General features: G+C 38.5%; 1 long non-coding RNA gene across 1 annotated transcript; it reads right to left on the reverse strand.

Annotated features, from left to right (window-relative positions):
• Window positions 1-7,829: 7,829 nt before the first annotated feature.
• Window positions 7,830-9,160, reverse strand: LOC113341533. The gene is made up of 3 exons (XR_003355972.1): window positions 8,892-9,160; window positions 8,559-8,600; window positions 7,830-8,382 (listed from the first exon to the last, which is right to left on the reverse strand). It is a non-coding gene; the product is annotated as an uncharacterized LOC113341533 (long non-coding RNA).
• Between the last annotated feature and the right edge of the window lie 14,556 nt (window positions 9,161-23,716).

Genomic DNA, 23,716 nt, shown 5'->3' on the forward strand with positions numbered 1-23,716 from the left:
TCCTTTTTTCGATTGACACATCTAGATTTCCATTTTGACCGGTTACTGCCATAGCCGGTTAGCATGTTTTAATAAATACTTCTGGGGAGAGAGAGTCTTATCTTCATCTTCTTCATTTTATTCCTTCTTCTTCTCTGCTTAGAAACAACCTACCTCCGTAAAGTTTGTTTATTTGCGAGATTTGTCAGTATGTCAAGCCAATCCACTATACCTTCTTCCAATAAATCATCCCCTCGGTAAGTATCTATGTTTGTTTTTTGCTTGAGTTTTTCGTATTTCTGCTAATGCTAGTGTTCTTGATGTTTATCCTAATTTTAGTATTCCCATACTTGGATCTACTGTTTATACCCATTCCGTCCAAGCCTCCGGTAAACCCTGCTGGTGATCGGAAAAGGGTTACGAGGAAAGATTCTCGTAAGCGGAAACTTTCTCCTGGTAGAGAGGGTTCTCCTCAGAAGAAAAGGGGTTCGCGTAGCGGGGCTCTCGTACATGCTGTGAGTCCATTAACAATGATTCCTCTAGCTGCTGTCGCATCAGGGAAAAGTGAGATGTCAGCTAGCCGTTCTCCTCGACCCCTTTCTACACTTGCTCCTGATCGTGCCCCACAGGATTCTACCGTGGTGTGCTCTTCTCCTGATACTGTTGTCGCGAAGGATGAGTAGGTCACAGGTGTAGTTGCGACTAGTACAACTGCTGAAGCTTCGCAGTGGTCGGTTTTAATTTCCAGCGCGCTGGGTTTGTCGCCTCCAAAGACTTAGTCTGAGTCGTCTCAACTTTCTAAGCGTGATAAGCTTACTGCTGTTGAATCAGAGGTTAACTTTTTTTTATTATTTTTACTCTTTTCTTCATTTATCTCGGTTCTGACACTTTCGTATTGTAGGAGTTTCGTCGTCGTTTGGTTCAGGTCGAGGAACTCTGTAAGGCTGAGCAAGTCATTGATGATTTGAAGAGACAGGTGTCTGAGCTGTCTTCTGGAGCGAATGATGTTGCTAAGCTTCGCGAGAAGAATGAAGAGCTTAAAGGTGAAATTATATGTGACCTTACGTTTCCATGCATGTTTTCTTTCGCACCATCCTTCTTGATTTTAGGCCTTTCGTACTTAAGCTTTAAACCGAAAACGTACATCCGAACGATATGAGTTTGAGTTTGCCGCGAAGGATACCGGAGATGAATGCGTCGTTCTTAAAGATCAAATCTCTCAACTGGAGAATGCTCGCCTAAGCTTACACGATCAAGTAGTGGGACTTCGGATTGATAATTCTGGTTAGCGTGCTCGTTCAAATCTACATTGTTCCTTATCGGGTCATCTCGTTAGGGCTCTTCTTGACGAGAATCGAACCTTGTCTGATGATAATCGTGGTTTAAAGGATAATAATCTTTCTTTTGATGGCACATACTATAGTATTTATAGGGATTGTAATCATGGTAATTTCTGAGTATAAGTGGTTTAAAATGAACTTTTCATGCAAACTCTTTGGTTTGAATGAACTTAATGGTTCTGAGTTTATGCCCATATCTATGATTTAATACTTACAAGTATTTATGATTTTGTTTTATGCGCAAAGGCTAAGGTAAGTTGTCTTCATGGTTTATGAATAAAAACTTGTTGATGAGTTGTTCAATACTCGTATTTAACGATGTTTGTGAGCGTTGAGCATCCTTTTGATTGTGAACACTGATGATGAGTTTGTCGGGCCCACAAGGGGCAATCCATATTAATGGTGACTTGCGGAAGATCGTCCGGGACGATAGGGTGGTTTTCTGATAAACCTCGACAGATGGTTATTCAGACCCTCACAGTAGATTATTGCGAACTCACTGGGTTTAAATGATTTCGATTGTGTATTGGCTTTGTAAGGCCTTTGATACTTCGATATGGATGTGCTCAACAACTTAACTCATTGTTTATGCTTTAATCGATTCGATATCTTATCGCTATTTGTATTTGGGTATTGTTTAAACACGTGTTATCGTATCGTTAACTCTCTATTGGGTTGTGTCTCACCCTTTTGTTTTGTTTTGTTTTCCACAGAGTTTGAGGTCGGCTTGAGGTAGTAAGCTTTCTTAATCTTGGTTCATTGAGCTTTGGGGTCAAAGTGAATACATCACTTTGAGTTCATATATATTCATATGTATCTGGGTTGGTTGTGAAAAATGATATTGTATTTCCTATTGTTTTAGTTTGTGAAAAGTGATACTGTTGTTTCTTATTGAATTTGTTGTTTGTAAAAAGGAGTATTTTAATTAGTAAGTGTGGGTCATGTTTAAATGGTTTCATGTCTCATATCTTGTATTCCACACTTTTTGGTTAACTGTTTTGTTAATGGAAATAAATTTTCGTGTATTGTTTAATAAATCATCACTTTTACTCTTGTTTACAAACTGGTTTTCAATCCGTGCATCTCAAATGACATCTCGGAGAATTTGGAACTTGTCAGTTGACCGAACACCACAAACGGGTACGCATACTTACAAACACAGCAAAAATTCGCGGACCCAAACCCTTCGCCAGTACGCGTACGGGTATGTGTACTTAGGCTCCCGGAATTTCACAACTAACAGGTACGCATACGGGTATGCATACTATAGTTCCGGTCATGGATCACATATATGCAAGAATACATACTATTTTCATAATCCAATGATGGTTAAGTGTTCTAAACTCCATTTAAATCATTGAAACATTCTTATAGGATGACAATAGCTGTTTTCACGAACTATTAGCATCAAAGCAATTTTCAAGTTATTGAAATAATCATTACGAAACATTCCAAGTATACACCAAATGATTGTATCACACAAACCATGTAAGATGTTACTCGGCGATTTTCACATGATCATCTTTTGACTTTCGTCAGAATATAAGATGAACTTGGTTGAAGCGGAAGCTTACCGACACATATTTCGAGAAATGTGCAAGCGAGTTAAACTCATCTCGAAATCTCAAATGTGTATAATCGAATACTATATAGTAATACGACTTTTGTCTTAACATAGGAGATATAGTAGAAATAAACTTTCTAAGTGATAAATGAGTTTTAGTCTCCACATATCTTTTGTTGATGAAGTTCCACAAGCTCTCCTTAGTAGTTCTTCGTCTTCAAATGATGAACGCCGTGAAGTCTAATGCTCAACTACACAATCTATCTTAGTCCGAGACATCACTATAAGTAGACTAGAAACCAAGACTTATAGTTTTGATCACTAACATTGACAAACAAGCTTGAGATAGCAACGCTTGCGAGTTCGACCGAGCAGTGCTCTAACAAGTCATTCTTAATTTCGATCTTAGTTTAGTTTGACCGAGAAGTGCTCTAACATTGAAAATACGGTTACACTTGGCGTTGAAACAAGACTTTAAACCACCAAGCTTCCTTGGTAGACGAGTCTTGTCTTGTCAGGGTTTATAGATAAATATACCCAAAAAATCAATTTCATCCTATGAATATCCATCATCTACGATGGGCGAGGTTTGTCGAAGACTGGCCTACACTATGTTTAAGATATGGTAGAGTAACTGGTCTCACAAAATAATTGAATATATCCATCACTTTCAGGATGTTGAAATGAGCTTCATATACCAAAAATTTCAACCTTTCCATATATGCCATTCCTCTAGAGCTCTCGTTATAACTTCATCATTAATTTCACCCCTGAGCAAAGTAGCTAATATCGTGTATTGTATCAGCCGGGTCCGATACACCTATACAAAATATTATATCGGTTTTTATCGGTGATACATCATTGAGACCTAGAATTTTAAATATTTATAAATATTGCAATCTAAGAAATTTGGTGGCATATGATACATTAATTCTCAAGATCAAAAGCACCACAATACAAATTCAATTACATTCCACCATCGTTAAAAAAAATGAAATTTTTGGAAATTTCTTTACTGCATCAGATTGAGTTTCAAGGGTATATGAGGTACAATTTTGTTTCGGATGAAGAGTTCTGTTCACAAATTTTCATATCTAAATAATTTATTCTACCAAATTTTCCCTTTCCAATATTATCAGTGTACCAGTGAACCTATATCGGTTTGTACCGGCCGATACGAGCATTTTTATCGTTTAATCCTTGTATCACCGATATTTTAGAAATCGTACGGATTTTTTCCGATACACGATAAAAACCTATAATATGGGACGATACAATCGACAAAATGAGTCAGATGCATTACGGTTGTTTGGGTTACCAGTTTCAGTGATGAAGTTTTCCTGTATGGTACTCCAATGACTTTGACTGGGAAAACCATTCATTCTTCGTTCTTCACCCTTCTTCGGGTAGTACAATACCAAGTTACGACACAAAGATAAATCTTCTTCCAATGAACACTCAGCAGGATTAATGTAAGGTGGGGGCATCTTTTAGAAAAGCTTGAGTAAAGTGATTACTATTGGGTTATGTATGCTATATGTGAAGATTTATAAATGTCGTAAAACTGGATTATGGGGGGTATATGTAGGAGGTTGAGGAACGACCATTTTTTTGAACTCTACGCCTAACAATTTTTTTTGAATAATAATTATTTGCTGACAACGTCCAGCGAATTTTGTGATCGTATTTGTTTTTTTGAGCAGAACGTCCAAAAAGTTCATCTATGGATGTCATTTTTTTCGAAAACAAAGCCAAGCAGTTAGATAATTTTCAACAAAAAATACATTTTAAATGATTTATTAATTTCAGAATCTGACTTTACATGTTACACAAACTGAAATCATATCATGAAATCAAATGTAACTCACTTTCGCAGGTACCGCGGTTGCATTTAACATGTGCAACAAGCCTTTAAACCATTAAGTGACCCTAACAGACGAGTGTTGTCTCTTGAGGGTTTATACAGATAGATATACCCACAAAATCAATTATGTTGATGCAGCCGCGTTAATCTTCGTCTCCCTCCCGTGTGAAATAATGATTAGCTATTTGTATCGGATTTTATTCGTGAAGGCTGACATTCAAAAGTAAGTAACATTCATGAAACCGAAATTCTTGTCTTGTTGCCTCATAATAATGATGTTTCGCAATGTTTTCTAGTATAAAATGTGGATTATAAAACTTATTATTCTATATAAATATTGTTTAAAAGACATGTACTTAACTGAAAATTACTTTCAACACCTTCGTATGCCTGACCGGAACAGAGGTTTATCCATGGTGGAACGGTCATACTAACATATAGTTTCACTCGTCGCTTTATTGATTGAACCCTTTATCATATAGAACTCTTAGTTCTTTGGTTGGGATTCATGTAGGTAGCTGATAATTGTTGAAAAACCTCATCCCATAATTCTGTAGAAAAAATTCCAACTTCTTTGACATTTTGTTCATGAAAACATTTAGCCAATTTCTAATTATGGATGTATCTTCCTCTATAGTGAACACCGTATCCGCAAAACTAATAAAAAAAAAAGTTTTGAAAAATAAAGAAGATGTTGAGAATTTGATTGTGTTATCTTGGTTGAGAGGACTCGGTTTTATAGAAGATTTGGATGGGAAGTTACTCGATTTACGTGTATGTCTCTTTTTTTCCGAAATTCAAAAAGAAAAGAAGCATCACTGATGTACGTGGTCCTAATAGTTATGCAACTGTTGTTTTGAAAACTCGACCTTAAAGAAGACGTATCACTGCCTTGATATATCATATTCATCGCTTTATGTCAGTGATAAATAAGGGTCCAATAATTTAAAAACTATTCGAATTGAAAATAACATTAATTACATAACGGTACAACAATTTAAAAAGTAAACCTAACTCTAGATTCTAAGATGCAAACAACTAAAATTACAATAGCTTAAAAAAAGTAAATCTAACTCTCAGATGAAAACTACTAAAATTACAATAACTTTAAAAATTAAATCTAACTCTAGACGCAAACAACTTAAATTACACACATTAACTTAACACTACTAACACGTAAATAACACGTGATCCATTGTATGGCGGTGAGCATGTCCCAGACGAATCATAATATCATTTTCCACTCCTATCACAACAGCCTTCTCGTTCTCGGACAACGAATTCACATCAACATCAAGTTTCTTCAAGTCGGTTTCTCGTTGTTTGATACTTGCAAATATGTTAATTAGTACCTATCCCCAACATTCTCACACATCAACATCAAGTTTCTTCAAGTCGGTTTCTCGTTGTTTGATACTTGCAAATATGTTAATTAGTACCTATCCCCAACATTCTCAGATGTGCATCGTCTTCGTTTTGGGTGGCATGCCTTTGTTGAGCTTCTTCTTTTTGCCATTGGAACCTTTGTTCATTTTCTTTTTGGAGAAATATTAATACCTTTTCCAATCCTTCATTTTGCATGTTGGCCTCACATCTATTTCGTTTAGCTTGCTCTCTGCCTTGACCTCTCCCATATTTGTCGTCACAAAACGTTTTCCTTCGTGACCCGCCTGAAGATTCACCAGGGGTTGTGTGTGAATCATCATACATTGTAACATTATCATCGTCATTATCGTTAATTAGTTGGCTTGATTTTGTTGATGTTTCACGATCATAAATCTCCGGTTTGAATTCCTCAAAGTATAGCTTCAAAATTTAGAACACCTCGTCATGTCTCCATGTTTTTCCATAAATTGGGTCCACTTTGTAATCCAACTAACCTTTGGAGTACCGTTGCAACAAAATAAAAAAGTCATTAATGTCCTGAAAATTTATAATTTTTTTTTGAATTGTACGAAGTAAAATAAATCACCGCGGTATCACGTGTGAATCCACTAGGCATGTTCCTAAAATAACCTCTTACATGAGAAACATATCTCTTAATTTCGTTTTTTAAATTTCTAACTCTTGTCTGCAAAGACTTCTTGGTTCTCACAGGGTCACCCCTCCATGTTGCTTTGCACTCGGTTTTAATCCGCGACCAAAAATCTTTACACTGTTGATCCTTCCTTACAATTAGACCACATATAACCGATACGTAAGCATTGATAAATGCCACATCTTCAGACCTTGTGAATTTTGCCATTTTTTTTGTAAGACAAAGGAAATAATTGAAATAGATGAAACAAGGAAATAGATGAGGAAAATTAGAAGATTTAGGTGTGTTTGATGTTGGAGAAATGAAACTCTATTTATACATGTTTGGAAAAATCAGCCCTTTACAATTTCAAATTATTGTTGATAATACAGCGTTAGATCAGAGTGATCCGTTGGTGATCCAACGAAGGCAGGCAGGAGCGCCAAATCATTGGTTGCTCATATTTGAACCGCTAGACCATCAACGGGTCTCTCCATCTGATGGTCCAAGATCATTCTCACTTCAACGGATTTTTAGTCCAAAATATCTCTTTAAACTAAAAGTCTGAACACAAATTTTCATCCCAAACTCCACAACTTTCATCCTTTCTTCTTCGCCTAACAACGATATTTATTAAGAAGTTTTAAGAAGTTGAACAGGTAAAAGGATGAAAATCAAAAACATCACGTGCCGGTTGGAACCTATTATCCTTGACAAACCAAAAACCTTGTGCTTGTAATTAGTAGTAAGGTTCAAGCAGTTAACTGGCGTTCTTTAAGCCATTTGATAATAACATTAACTGGCGTATCAGGCCAATGTAACATTTTCTCTAAACAACCACAAAAAAAATGGTTGGCAAATAGCTTTACCATATCAAACAAAGAAGGATCTTCTTTGAAATAATTTAGTGCTTCTTCATCAGTGCAACGTTTCTCATTGATCATCCTAAAATGTCCACCAGATAAAAATAAACAGAAATTTCAATAAATCAATTGAATATAGGGTTCTGGCTGGGGTTTCGTAGATCGTGAGAGTTTAATGTAACATTAATGTTGATCAGGAGTATAAGAGGGTCGACATTTCTAACTATCAATTCACATAATTGATCAGTACTATTTATTGGTACCACATCATATACATCAAAATTTCATTTGAATCTACAAAATAACACTCTGTAAGCAATTGTGAACCAAAGAAAAGTAGGTAGCTGAAAAATAATGGTATCTCTCTTAACTTCTGGAAGATTTTGCTCTTTTCAACTTAGATAACCCACTTGCCCTTATTCTTTGAGTGTGGGAGTCCAAAAAGTAGACAGTTGGGAACGGAGGCAAAATTAAGAAATTCACTGGACAGGGTATACCTACTTACTTTAGCATTTACATTCACTCTACATATGGCACCACAACCAAACTCAGAAATTCACTGAACGGAGGCAAAATGACGATTTGTGCTGCTATGGTGCGCCATGTGAAACATTGTTCCGAATAGGAGGCCTAAGGAGGGTGAGGGATGCTACAATCCAAATCACCAACTAACGCAGCGAAAATTCATATAAGAGCACCACAACTTGAAAAAGTAAAAAAACAGCTTTCATTTCTACTTTGGTTCACCTGGTTATCTGTTGCAAAAGGTGATCGCAATAAAATTCTTATTTATCAGGAATGGAAATGCAAACAACTCAAGCAAACTGAGTAAAAACAGAAGCGATTCATGAAAACTCAGTAAACAACCAAGAAATCTTCATGGGAATTTCACATATTGCAAAAGGCAAAAGGAACAAAAATGACGGGTTACCTCAACACCCAAATCTGATAACTGTGGTACTTTGAATTCTCTCTGCAACCAATAAGTTCAAATAGTTAATCAGAATTTCAGAAACACTCAATGAATACATCAACTAAAACAACGGCAGAAATCAAAATTTTCTGGAGTACACAAAACAAAATCAAAGAAGACCATTACTGAATAAATAACACAACCCACACAAAAACACCTAATCTTTTTACAGGGAAGTGACTTGATGATGAGATTGGTTTATCAAATTGGGAAAAATTATATGAAACCGTAAACCCTAATTTCACATACAAAGAATATAATAAATTGGGGGATTCATAATCAAAATAATACCTTCAAAAAATCAGAGGCATTGTTGAGTTTTGAATCAATATTCATGCCTCTCACTTCATCTTGGTTTTCGAGAAACCCAAAATTTAAAACCTAGGGTTTTTTTTCGAGTGGCAGAGAATAAATAGGGTAATAAGAAAAAATTGATGGAGATTCTTTGATTACGAATCACCATTTCTCTCAGTATCGCCTCTTTCAGAATTTTTCCATTACATTCTACAGAGATAAACAATAAACAATGAACGAAGAGGAGAAGTTGGAAACGAAGAAGAAAAAAGAAATGTGCGAAATTGGATTCTGTAAGGTTCGAACACGGATCATGTGGTTGCCTTTTTGACAGATATAACCTTCCTTGTTAATTATTAATACATCTCATACCTCCGCATGCTATAATTATTTAAGGGTCAGTTTAGATATTCCGCCATGCTACACCAAAACCGCCCAAAAGGGGGCCTTTTTTTTATTAGAGCAAGTCTGATGGTGGAAGAGCTCCATCTTCCATCTTCCACGCCACCTCAGCATTTGGAACCGTGGATGGAAGTGCAAGTGTAGTGGTGGAATAGTGAAAACGTTATTCTTAATAGCGCTAAAAGAACGCTATTAAGAATAACGTTTTTTTCTCAGCCGTTAGATTTCAGCAACTCATCCTAAATCTACGGACAAAAAAAACGCTATTCTTAATAGCGTTTAACGATATTCTTATTGGCGTTCAGATGGATTCCACGAACCCTTCCACGAAACGGCAGAACCTCCAACTTGGAAGTCATTAGACTTGACATTCCATGATTTTTCCACACTTGGAATAAGTTGGATTCCACCATAAGACTTGCTCTTATAATAAGACTTTTTTCTTTTTAATACGACACAGCTAGACCCGCTCTCCTGAACAAACCTAACAAGCCGAACTAGCCCCACTATTGCGGCCCCAACAACAAGACCCAATCTCAACTCTAAATTTTGGGACTTACTTGGGTGATATAAATTCTGGGTACCTCTAATTTTCTCGATCAATAAACTTCTTTGTCGTCAAAATGAAATAAAATAAAATAAAAATAATTGATATATCATGTTACAAGATTTGGAAACCAGTTATTAGAAGTTCCCTGACTTTCTCTTAAATTCTAAATTGTAAAATTTATATGCTTCCGCTACTTTAAGTGTACGTGGAATTAGAGCCAGGGTTGAGAGGTTTCCATGGATCTCGTCTACTCTAGTAAATTAATGACGTTAACTTCTAACCAACAATTCTTGATTTCACCTTGATGAATCTTCTCGGGAACGTTTACTTTTCTGCAACCTTAATTGAGCATAAAAGTTTTCAATGAATTCTTCCTCATCTTCATCCACTTGACACTCCTCTTCATCAGCAACATGATCTTTTAAGGGAAATGGAGAATCCGTAATTCGCAAATGTCTCACCGTTGGAGTGACGTCCAAACCCGAATCCAGGTAAATGAGGTGAAAGTATCATTGAGCCGCCATTTTCCGTCATTACTTCGTTATTTAACATTTCTAATAGTTTTTGCACAGCATTAACCGTGGTCATATCTTCTTCCGAAAGAGAAAATTTACCGCCACGGTTCTTTTGTTTACTGTTGTTGTTGCTCATGTAGACAGCTGGGCTGTTACCACAACTTAATTCGTAATGTCTGGGGACTTTGTAGGAGGAAACTTGTGAAGCTTTGTTACCGTTTTGATGATGGAACATCATGTTTTCGATAACTTCACTTGCAATTTTTCCACGTTTAGACATGATGTTTTGAAGATGAACCATGAAGAATTTGTTGTTTTTGGAAATTCCTTTCCTTATCATGAAGAAAACTATTTTTACCAAGTTCCATACTCTTTTTGCTACTATTCTTGTGCTTGGTTTTGACTCCATTATTGATAGTTTTGATCTTTGGACAAAAAAGAGAAGAAAATACGAAGAGTGTTTTCTTCTTGAAGAGTGATATGACTATTGGTAATGGGAAGGGATGGAACGAGCTATTTAAAGGAGAACGAGAACTGAAAAGCAAGACATTTCGAGTGGTGGATTTATTAATGTTCTATTGTGTACTGGTTGTAGTTGGGTTAGTACTGTGCTTTCTTTTAATCCGCCAATTATATATTATGCGATCTTTATATTATGCGATCTTTATTTTCTGAAGCTAATATATTTGTAGATTTCTTCTTATCCACCACTTTTGGCCGGTATGGTTTAAAGCCAAACTAGTGCTGTGTTCCAAAGCATAAAATTCTTGTTTTTCTTTGCTATTCTGACTGAAAACGTGTATATAATATATCCTGGCAATTACTAAGTTTTGGGAATAAAAACGAAAAGAAAAAGAGGTACGTGCTTTGAAACCAAGCAGTTCATATCTATCTTAAGTCCGAAATCATAACGGATATAACATATATGTCAAGCAGTACTAAAGCTGTTTGCACCACGAAATGCTAGACCAAATCTTTCCTCTGCTAGTAGTATGATAATTTGATTCAACCAAAATCTATGTGTAACTGAATATTTTCCATACTTGGTGATTGATAATACCTTTGTACTGTCTTCCCAACAACCTTCGCTTCACTGCCTCGTAGGACAACCAAAATCTAAGAAAATTGTCATCGGTGTATTACAGGTGTCGCCATTTGATAGTACAGATGAATGGAAGTGTTCTGGCTTTAATATCCACTTATACAAGATTAAAGATATTATATACAACGGTTTTCAAGATTTGGAACTAATTATTTGTGCAAAGTAAAAGGAAGATCCTTTATTTACAAAAAGCTGTAGTTCATACTAAAATTTGGAGTATCTGTGGAAATCTTAACTTCTTTGTTTTTGCTTAGAACTTTAACACAACATGTTAGAACACTTTAGGATTTAATGGCAAACCATTTAGATTAGGAGGGTTTTCATTAGTTTGGTAATATTTGAACAAATTTATTGGAAGTTGGTCTTGAATTATAAAGGGCTAGAAAGCAAGAAGTTCTTTTTAACTTTTTAACTCTAGAATTTTGCCTGATAGCTATCTCTCCCTGCTATTTTTCTTCTTTATCAAAAAGTTATAAATTCTTTTGAATTATAAACAAGGGCTAACGTAAGGATCCTTTACTTGGTAGATTTGATGGGAAACCAGTTGCCTTTAGTCATGACACGTTGAATTCCACGGATGTGAGCTGAAAATATCCCCTCTAGAGTAATTGCGTTGAGTGTACTTGTGTTATTTTAAGAGTAGGGGATAAAAGAAACCGAAAATGGGTTAGGAAAGAAGTGATACGGTATTTATCCCACGATAGAAATTAAAAAAAAAACACCATAAGAAGTAAATTTTTAGACTTTTTACCAGAGGTAGAGTGAAGCAAAGTTACAAAGAAAAACAGAAAAATTATACAAAGATTACTCGAAGATAGAGTCCCAATTATTGAGGATTGAACTGGCAAAGTTCAAAGTGTACTCTTCTGCCAGCAGCACTAGCCCAAGATAAGACTAGTGTTTTCACCTTCACACCTAAATCTAAATCTGTTTTGAAGTTATGATTCTTCTCAAAGATACGACAACTACAAATCCTGAGTCATGGAAATAACAGAAGTACACCCGTTGAGATGATATTAACACAAAGCCTAAGTCATGGAAATCAACTCAAACATTAATGATATTATACACCACTTTGACACTAGTATGATCTTCTCAAGCACTTTGTATTGAATGTATGATGTTCTTACAATGATCACAAAGACATTTGGTATACAACAATGGAGGAAGTAAAGCTAAGGTTGAGCTCTAATGGCTTCGTTCTTTTCTCTAGAAGTGTTTCTTAGCTCTTACTTGACTGTATTCTTTTTCAACCTGCCTCTCTCTCTTTATCATTTGAGTCCTTATATAGGCAAATACATCAATAGAAGACAACCAAAGTTCACGTGCAAGATCTTAGTTGACTGATCTTATTTCAGTTTGTCTTATTCGCCAGGCTTTTCAGAGCTGTCCCTATCTATCGCGACATTGCTTTGTGCTTCTCTTGGTGAGTGTCGTGTTGTATGCACCGTGTGACTGCTACTCGCTTCTTTATTATTATCCCGTAATTACTCTTCGCCTAATTTTTCTCTTCTTCGTGCTTATGGTTGTTTTGATTCGAGCGAAGCTGTAGATTTGTTTTATGCGATATTTCGCCCCTACATTTTGCCTCTTCTCGCGTTGTTCTTCTGTAAGTGGAATAATGCGAGAATCCCAGCTCCACATCTGTGGATTTATTTCTTCTTTTACCTGACATTTTTTCTGGTTTTTCCGTATGATTATTTCCACGTGAAATGATCTATCCTTTTTTCGATTGACACATCTAGATTTCCATTTTGACCGGCTATGGCATGTTTTAATAAATACTTCTGGGGAGAGAGAGTCTTATCTTCATCTTCTTCATTTTATTCCTTCTTCTTCTCTGCTTAGAAACAACCTACCTCCGTAAAGTTTGTTTATTTGCGAGATTTGTCAGTATGTCAAGCCAATCCACTATACCTTCTTCCAATAAATCATCCCCTCGGTAAGTATCTATGTTTGTTTTTTGCTTGAGTTTTTCGTATTTCTGCTAATGCTAGTGTTCTTGATGTTTATCCTAATTTTAGTATTCCCATACTTGGATCTACTGTTTATACCCATTCCGTCCAAGCCTCCGGTAAACCCTGCTGGTGATCGGAAAAGGGTTACGAGGAAAGATTCTCGTAAGCGGAAACTTTCTCCTGGTAGAGAGGGTTCTCCTCAGAAGAAAAGGGGTTCGCGTAGCGGGGCTCTCGTACATGCTGTGAGTCCATTAACAATGATTCCTCTAGCTGCTGTCGCATCAGGGAAAAGTGAGATGTCAGCTAGCCGTTCTCCTCGACCCCTTCTACACTTGCTCCTGATCGTGCCCCACAGGATTCTACCGTGGTGTGCTCTTCTCCTGATACTGTTGTCGCGAAGGATGAGTAGGTCACAGGTGTAGTTGCGACTAGTACAACTGCTGAAGCTTCGCAGTGGTCGGTTTTAATTTCCAGCGCGCTGGGTTTGTCGCCTCCAAAGACTTAGTCTGAGTCGTCTCAACTTTCTAAGCGTGATAAGCTTACTGCTGTTGAATCAGAGGTTAACTTTCTTTTTATTATTTTTACTCTTTTCTTCATTTATCTCGGTTCTGACACTTTCGTATTGTAGGAGTTTCGTCGTCGTTTGGTTCAGGTCGAGGAACTCTGTAAGGCTGAGCAAGTCATTGATGATTTGAAGAGACAGGTGTCTGAGCTGTCTTCTGGAGCGAATGATGTTGCTAAGCTTCGCGAGAAGAATGAAGAGCTTAAAGGTGAAATTATATGTGACCTTACGTTTCCATGCATGTTTTTCTTTCGCACCATCCTTCTTGATTTTAGGCCTTTCGTACTTAAGCTTTAAACCGAAAACGTACATCCGAACGATATGAGTTTGAGTTTGCCGCGAAGGATACCGGAGATGAATGCGTCGTTCTTAAAGATCAAATCTCTCAACTGGAGAATGCTCGCCTAAGCTTACACGATCAAGTAGTGGGACTTCGGATTGATAATTCTGGTTAGCGTGCTCGTTCAAATCTACATTGTTCCTTATCGGGTCATCTCGTTAGGGCTCTTCTTGACGAGAATCGAACCTTGTCTGATGATAATCGTGGTTTAAAGGATAATAATCTTTCTTTTGATGGCACATACTATAGTATTTATAGGGATTGTAATCTATTAGAGAGTTCTCTTCAATGTCAGAAGGAGGTATCAAATGATCTGGCGTCGAAGTTGGCAAGACTTTCGGAGGAAAGGGACGAAGCCTACCAGAGCAGAGATAAAACTTTATAGGATCTGCAGTCATTTCAAAATGTTAACCATCACCCTGTAGTTTCACATGATCTTCGTGTTGTTGTTTCGCTGAATAAAGGTAGTCGCGAAGGCTGCCATAATTGTTTCCTCAGTATTGCTTTTTAAGTTTTCTTGTTCCGATACATCTTTCTCGCAGAGGAAGTAGTTGCGCTGAAGAAGAAACTTGCGACTTCCCAAGAGGGTCTGACTAAGGCTCTTAGGGAACGGGATTCTGCTTCCCGGCAATTCTCTTCATCTTCTCGCTTAGCAGCTGAAGTTTCGCAGGAGCGTGATGACTTGAGGAAGTCTAAGGAGGAGCTAGAGCGTTCCTATTTGGATTTGGATCAAGAATATCAATATTTTGTAGAGGGGGCTGATAGGAAATACTCCAAGGTGACCCAGCGATGTGTGAATGAAGAGTCTCAGATCGCAGTTAACTGGGTTTGCGATAAGCATGGGTTCTCGCGCGAAATTTACCCTCAAGTTCCTGTCAGTGATGATGAAGAAGAGGAAAATCTGAATGCAACTTCTCCTCCGGGCAATCATTCTGGGGAGTCTAGTCCTGTTGATGCTGGCGATGTCAGGAGAGAAGAAGATCGTCCTCAGGATGGTGATGGGAATGTCTTGAGCCAGCAGACCGCTGGTAGTGTTGATACTTCGGCGCGAGTTTCTCATTCCGTGCCCGAGACTGTTGATTCTTCTTTAGCTATTCTTGATGTCGTCCCTTTGTATATTTTTATCTTTTCTTTGTTCGGAAACATCTTTAACTTGTTTTCGGTTCTGGGTGCTCCCAAGCTTGGGGGGGCAAAATTTGACTTTAAATGTTTCTTCTTATTTATTCGTTCAAGATGGAACACGAAATCCTAATCCTATTTAATCTTAGCATGTTTCTAAGCATCTGACTGAGAAGGTGGAAAGCATATAAGTTTTAGTATTCCCATACTGCCTCTTCTTTCCATCTTTGAAGGAAGATCAATGTTATGTGAATGTGGTTCATGTTAACTAGGTGGTATTACGATAGGAGTTTGAAGGCGAAGACCCTTCTATAGTCTATGAAATGCGAGTGGTGACGTGACATAGATAAATAAACTAGAGCGAAAATTAAATTTTAGGATCGTATGCCATTTGTGTCATACTATTATGATTGGGTAACATGCGCTTCGTATGGTATAGGGGTTTTTGTTGAGGTATTTTATAATAGATAAGCATCTTAAGTTGAATAATACTTATCTCGGGAGGAACGTGCTTCCTTCATGCCTCTACATGTCTTTTCCATGCCTCTGTTTCTTTCGCGTTCCTTCGCCTTTGATATTCATACGATATTTTATACGTCTTATTTGCCTCCTAAGTAAGGTCTTATTGCGTTCCCCACATAGAGAACTTAAAGGACTTATGGTCGCCTTGGGTAGGGTTTTCAACATTGGGCGGCGAAATCTCAGTTCCATGTGCTCTTGCGAGTCATTGTCCATCGATCTCGCCTTAACTGTGCTAGTATTTTTACCTCCTAAGGTTATTTCTGCGACAATATACCAGGCCTTAGATACTCCCGTGAGTAAAAAGCCCCTACACATTGCAGTCTTTGACCAATTCAGCTCCCTAATGGAGGGTGACGTCCATTTATATTCCCCCTGAATCACCCTTTCATGGAAGTCACCCCTAACCATTTCAGTTGGGCTCCTCCGATCCAGTTATTCAACGACCAGTGTTGTCGTGACCTCATGCCTTTTGTCTATGTGGATCTAGGTATGAGATCACACCCTAAGTAGGGTTTCTTTGGACCGAGTGTATCCAAACCAGGATCTCCTTCTGCTCCACTGGTCATGTTTCTACACCCCATGCCAGATAACTTATGCGCTGAGTGGTTCGTTCTCAGTGGCCTCCAGTGGATAGGCTTTTATTTCGCCCCAATATAAGTGACTTCTCCAGGATATCCCAATTATTACGCGTGTTAGGGCTTATGGTCGCCTCTTACGTGATCGTGCTAAAACGTCGTCGCACGACCACGCAAACTAAGTTGACACGCTAAAATTGTAATCCCATTCTCCCTAGTTAGAGGTTTTATAATAGTAACTTGATGCCCCCTATTGAGGTCTTAGGAGAAAATTTTGTAACTTTGTCGCGTAGCTTTTGCTTCGTCTTTTGCTTGCTTGCTTATAGAAAGAACTTTGCTTCATATTAAAGTTTCTTTGAGTTGATACATACCTTGCTTTATTTTTTTTACATCATTTCGCCGTTGCGTTCGTCCTTTCAGGCGATAACTTTTGGATGACGTGCTTCATTACTTTCGACTTCAATCATTGTTTTCTCAGAATCAGTCTTAGTTTCTTGCTGTGGACCCGCGATCTCTCCTTTTTTTGTCGTGGGTCGAGTGATTGCTGATAGTGTGGCCTGAGATTTCATTGTACTGTGTCTTCCATATTGATACCAAGTCTTGCAGGCTTTCGCCTCGCTTTTTCTTCAGGTTGAACAGAATGTTTCTTTTTTTGAGCAACTCGATTTGTGCATGTGTATTCATAAACATCACTCATATTGCGACATCTATCTTCTGATGGTGTTCGTTCTTTGCCGTTTCATTCAGTTCTATCATCTTTCCAAGGGATAAGCTTTGCGATTGACCAGTTCTACAAGATGTTCTTACTTCACCATGTTTCAATATCCTCTTTTACCTTCCCAAGTTTGCATTCGCGCTATTCATTCCACATTTGGGATGGCCCTTTGTATTTTCCTTTATATTTTGTTCTTGACCCCTTACTTTGCCATACGATTCCTTTCTCCCGATCTTATCATCTTTCACATTTTGTCTTTGTTTTTCTTTTAACTTCTCCTTCCCCCATACTGCTTTACATCTACTTCGTTACATCTCTTCGCGCTGGTGTGGTCTCCTGAGATCTCTCCGATACCAAATGACATGGAGAATCAAATTCGTCTGTGATAAGTTGACGCGACTCCCATTACCCCATGAATCCAAGGCCTCCCAATGGTGGAATTGTATGGTGACTCTACATCCACTACACAAAAAGTGACTACCGTCTCCAAGGTTCCTGCGGGAATGATCAAAGTAATCTCGCCCTTTGGTCTTGACGCGACACTGTTGAATCCGTAGATTGTATATGTGGAAGGGATCAGGTATGAGTCGTTATATCCCATATCTATGAACGCGTGGTAGAATAATATATCAACCGAACTCCCGGTATCCACTAGGATTTTTTTTATCGTCCATGGTCGCCCCTTCTCGTCTTCGCCTTCTTCCCATTTAGAGTGCGGTTGCATAGTCTTGGTGACTACTAATGGGTCAGAGTGCAGTCCTACTCCTGCTGGTATGTCATCTGTCGTGAAGGAAATTGGTTGTTTCTGCCATTCTTCGAGCGCACGACTCTTGGTTACCAGGTGTATCTTTTCGCCATTGCGATCCCTTTTGTAAAACGACTTAAAACATTATCACGGAAGTTGTTGATGTCTTTGGTAGAGTGGATGATTGAATTTATCTGTCATGAATTTTGTCCAATTTCAATGCGATGAATGACGACTGGTTGTTGCTGTGGCGGTGCCTTGGTAATTCGCTTGCCTCCAGAAATTGGTTCAACCTTCCTTTCTCAATCAATTCCAGCAAAAACCTTCACACGTTTCTACAGCTTGCAGGGTCGTGGCGATGAAACCGATGATATGCACAGAATTCGCCACTTCTTCCCCTCGTGGAGGTTCTTTCCCTACATTCCCTGGTAGTGGTATTTCTTCAGTTAACACGACCGCTCCCAGATTTTTACTATTGGGGTGTTTAATATGGGAAGTTTCACATCATCGAATGGTGGATAATTTGCCCTTCGCTCAAATCTTTAGTTATTATTGTACCCTGTTCTTCAGTCATTCTTGAAACTGCCTCCTTGATTATCATACCTTCTCACTGGATAATTGTACGCGTGAATCCTATCCCCATATTCTCTTCGAAACCATTCTTCATCTTTGCTTGATAAAGATACCTCTTTCGCAGTATTCTCCTTGGTCTGTTTTCCTTGTCCATTATTTGGGATATTTTCGACATTATTTGTTATTCGCGGCATGAGTGTCGCACTTCCTCCTTGCACGACTGTGATGGCCGTCAAGCTGGTGTTCATTTCTCTCTGCTTTTATTCCAATGCTATAAATTTCTCCTGATACTCTCTTTGTTCTTGCATATCAATTTCGTTTCTGAGTCGGAATATTTCCATGTACAAGAGATCAGTCGGGTACAAAGCATTGACGAAGGTGAGGATTAAATGTCGCTCTGATACTTCTCCTGCTGATTCACTACACATGGTTCTCCATCGCGTGGTCAGGCTTCGCAGACTTTCTCCATGCGATTTCTTCAAGTTAAACGCGTGTTCAATCCCTGCTTTGGCTCGGTTGCTGGTTATGTAATTCCCCAAGAACAGCCTTTGCAATTGCGCGAATGAGGTCACTAATCCTTCGCACAAATTATGGAACCATAATGAAGCTTCTCCAGTCAGGCTTGCCGGAAAGTATTTGCACAACACCACCTGATGCTTGGCCCATGGCATTAGCGTGAGATTATATGCTTTCATATGTTGTTCTGCATTCCGTGTCCCGTCAAAGATGCTGGAGAATGTAAGAAGAGCACATTTCGTGGGAATAGGTGCTTGTAATATCTCGCGTGAAAATGGAAATCTCTCCGCTTCCTCTGTATCTTCTGCCGCTTTAAGTTCTTCAAGCTGCAGTATAGTTTGGTTCGCCTTAGTCTACTCTCTTTCCCTTTGCATGACTGCCTCTAATGCTCTTTGTTCAATCATACTTCTTTCTAAGGTCCCTCTGATTTCTCACTCCAAACGGGTTTCTGTTTTGCATCTCTGTCTTTCGTGTTCCGAGCTACTTCCCCTTCTACCATCATATCTATGCATTTCTCGTTATGCGTTCTCTTTCCTTTCTCGATTCTTTTTTTTTTTATCTTCGTTCCTGCAACCTTCTTTCTAAGTGGCGTGTATTTTCTCTTTCGCGTTCTCTTTCGCGTACTTCTCGTTCGTACTCAACATGGTTGTTTTGTACTTCTATCTTCTCGTTGTGGTGTCCTCTCCTCCTTGACGAACTCCTACTTATCTGTGTTTCTATTTCCCCGGTATGAGTTCGTGCTTGCATATTTTCATTTAGCCGGTTATTTTCTTCCATTAATAAGGCATTTTTCTCGCCAAGTTTGCTCGTTCTTCTGCCAACTCTGCGTCTCTTGATCTACTTCGCTCGATTCCTTGCCTCAGTTCTATTTCAATTCGCCTATCTTGTGCAAGGCGCTCTCTTAACTGTTGGATGGTCAGATTGTCCTCGTCACTAGGATTCTCGCCTCTCCCTTGTGTTGCCTGCACTTCGTCTTCCATAGTCTCAATATCAGTCGTATGCACAACACCCTCTTCGTAGACAATTCTCTCTTCACTGTTGTTTTGTTGCGTTGGATTTTGGGTGATGGGATCGTTGTTCTGCTGACCCATTTCTATGATAAAAAGTAGGATGCAGTTGCGATTCTGTCGCTCTAATCCTCGTCTTTTTCCAGAAGCTGAAGTTTCAGCTTCGCCCCTGGTTCCTCTTCTGCTTGAAACTCTGTCGCTTCTTCGTGTGGCGATAACGTTCCCTGCTCTTGATGCGATACACACCATTTTGTTAATCAGAGGTGTTGGCGAACAATATTTCTAGCTACCGAAAGAAACTTGATAATATTTTGATTGTTGTTTTAGTTTCTTAGGGGAAATCTTACGAAAGAATCTTGTCGGAGCTTTCTTATCAGGGTTTTGAGAGGTGAATGACTCTTTGGCTAGGAATTTTCAAACAAGACGGTGGTATGTTTATCGGAACTTCATGGTGTTGATGACCTTTCAAGGATGAGGCTTCTTTTGGAAATAACAAGTTGTTCTCAGAGAATGGTGGTTCCTAGTTATTAACTAGCAGGTGAGGATAATCCTCCCCGTTTCTAGCGCCAAAATGTAGTTGTGAAAATCCCACAACTACACCTGTTGAGATGATAATAACACAAAGCCTAATTCATGGAAATCAACTCAAAGATTAATGGTATTATACACCACTTTGACACTAGTATGATCTTCTCAAGCACTTTGTTTTAAATGTATGATGTTCTTACAATGATCATAAAGACATTTGGTATACAACAATGGAGGAAGTAAAGCTAAGGTTGAGCTCTAATGGCTTCTTTCTTTTCTCTAGAAGTGTTTCTTAGCTCTTACTTGACTGGATTCTTTTTCAACCTGCCTCTCTATTTTTATCATTTGAATCCTTATATAGGCAAATACATCAGTAGAAGACAACCAAAGTTCACGTGCAAGATCTTAGTTGACCGATCTTATTTCAGTTTGTCTTATTCATCAGGCTTTTCAGAGCTGTCCCTATCTGTCGCGACATTGCTTCGTGCTTCTCCTGGTGAGTGTCGTGTTGTATGCACCGTGTGACTGCTCCTCGCGCTTATTTACTATTATCGCGTAATTACTCTTCGCCTAATTTTTCTCTTCTTCGTGCTTATGGTTGTTTTGATTCGAGCGAAGCTGTAGATTTTTTTTGTGCGATATTTCTCCCCTACACTTGGGTTTCAATACCATCTGCAAAAAGAACACGGGAATTGTAGATCATGATACCGTCCTTTATGCTGCATAACGTCAATGGTATTAAGCTTACCATGTAATAGGCACCATATCAAGAAATTTATTTTTAGAGGGTTAATCATCTTCCAGATAAAAGCATGAGGGAAACCACTCACACTAGCAGCTTCCACCTTTTAGAATATAATGATTTCACTGTGAAAACACCCGTATTTGTAGAATTTTATCATCCTGAACAAAAGGATTGTTATTAGTAAAATCAAAAGAAATTTGGTTTGTGGTCCTCCATTATTTTTTCTCTAAGTGGTAAATATTTATTCACTTATTGAACACATTTGGACGAACGAGTTTCAGGGAAAGGGGCATTCATTACTCCCGTAGTAGAAGCAAATTTGTCATTTTTTCTCGGTTAGGTTTCAGTTTGAAGTAGGATTCTACTTCCCACAACTCCATCTCTTCAGGTGCATTTCACAATATTCACCTAAAGTATACTTGTGGAAAATAGATTTTTAACCACATCTGTGGATTTATTTCTTCTTTTACCTGACATTTTTTCTGGTTTTTCCGTATGATTATTTCCACGTGAAATGATCTATCCTTTTTTCGATTGACACATCTAGATTTCCATTTTGACCGGTTACTGCCATAGCCGGTTAGCATGTTTTAATAAATACTTCTGGGGAGAGAGAGTCTTATCTTCATCTTCTTCATTTTATTCCTTCTTCTTCTCTGCTTAGAAACAACCTACCTCCGTAAAGTTTGTTTATTTGCGAGATTTGTCAGTATGTCAAGCCAATCCACTATACCTTCTTCCAATAAATCATCCCCTCGGTAAGTATCTATGTTTGTTTTTTGCTTGAGTTTTTCGTATTTCTGCTAATGCTAGTGTTCTTGATGTTTATCCTAATTTTAGTATTCCCATACTTGGATCTACTGTTTATACCCATTCCGTCCAAGCCTCCGGTAAACCCTGCTGGTGATCGGAAAAGGGTTACGAGGAAAGATTCTCGTAAGCGGAAACTTTCTCCTGGTAGAGAGGGTTCTCCTCAGAAGAAAAGGGGTTCGCGTAGCGGGGCTCTCGTACATGCTGTGAGTCCATTAACAATGATTCCTCTAGCTGCTGTCGCATCAGGGAAAAGTGAGATGTCAGCTAGCCGTTCTCCTCGACCCCTTTCTACACTTGCTCCTGATCGTGCCCCACAGGATTCTACCGTGGTGTGCTCTTCTCCTGATACTGTTGTCGCGAAGGATGAGTAGGTCACAGGTGTAGTTGCGACTAGTACAACTGCTGAAGCTTCGCAGTGGTCGGTTTTAATTTCCAGCGCGCTGGGTTTGTCGCCTCCAAAGACTTAGTCTGAGTCGTCTCAACTTTCTAAGCGTGATAAGCTTACTGCTGTTGAATCAGAGGTTAACTTTCTTTTTATTATTTTTACTCTTTTCTTCATTTATCTCGGTTCTGACACTTTCGTATTGTAGGAGTTTCGTCGTCGTTTGGTTCAGGTCGAGGAACTCTGTAAGGCTGAGCAAGTCATTGATGATTTGAAGAGACAGGTGTCTGAGCTGTCTTCTGGAGCGAATGATGTTGCTAAGCTTCGCGAGAAGAATGAAGAGCTTAAAGGTGAAATTCTATGTGACCTTACGTTTCCATGCATGTTTTTCTTTCGCACCATCCTTCTTGATTTTAGGCCTTTCGTACTTAAGCTTTAAACCGAAAACGTACATCCGAACGATATGAGTTTGAGTTTGCCGCGAAGGATACCGGAGATGAATGCGTCGTTCTTAAAGATCAAATCTCTCAACTGGAGAATGCTCGCCTAAGCTTACACGATCAAGTAGTGGGACTTCGGATTGATAATTCTGGTTAGCGTGCTCGTTCAAATCTACATTGTTCCTTATCGGGTCATCTCGTTAGGGCTCTTCTTGACGAGAATCGAACCTTATCTGATGATAATCGTGGTTTAAAGGATAATAATCTTTCTTTTGATGGCACATACTATAGTATTTATAGGGATTGTAATCATGGTAATTTCTGAGTATAAGTGGTTTAAAATGAACTTTTCATGCAAACTCTTTGGTTTGAATGAACTTAATGGTTCTGAGTTTATGCCCATATCTATGATTTAATACTTACAAGTATTTATGATTTTGTTTTATGCGCAAAGGCTAAGGTAAGTTGTCTTCATGGTTTATGAATAAAAACTTGTTGATGAGTTGTTCAATACTCGTATTTAACGATGTTTGTGAGCGTTGAGCATCCTTTTGATTGTGAACACTGATGATGAGTTTGTCGGGCCCACAAGGGGCAATCCATATTAATGGTGACTTGCGGAAGATCGTCCGGGACGATAGGGTGGTTTTCTGATAAACCTCGACAGATGGTTATTCAGACCCTCACAGTAGATTATTGCGAACTCACTGGGT

The sequence above is a fragment of the Papaver somniferum genome, unplaced genomic scaffold (genome assembly GCF_003573695.1).
Source record: "Papaver somniferum cultivar HN1 unplaced genomic scaffold, ASM357369v1 unplaced-scaffold_3, whole genome shotgun sequence".
NCBI lineage: Eukaryota > Viridiplantae > Streptophyta > Magnoliopsida > Ranunculales > Papaveraceae > Papaver > Papaver somniferum.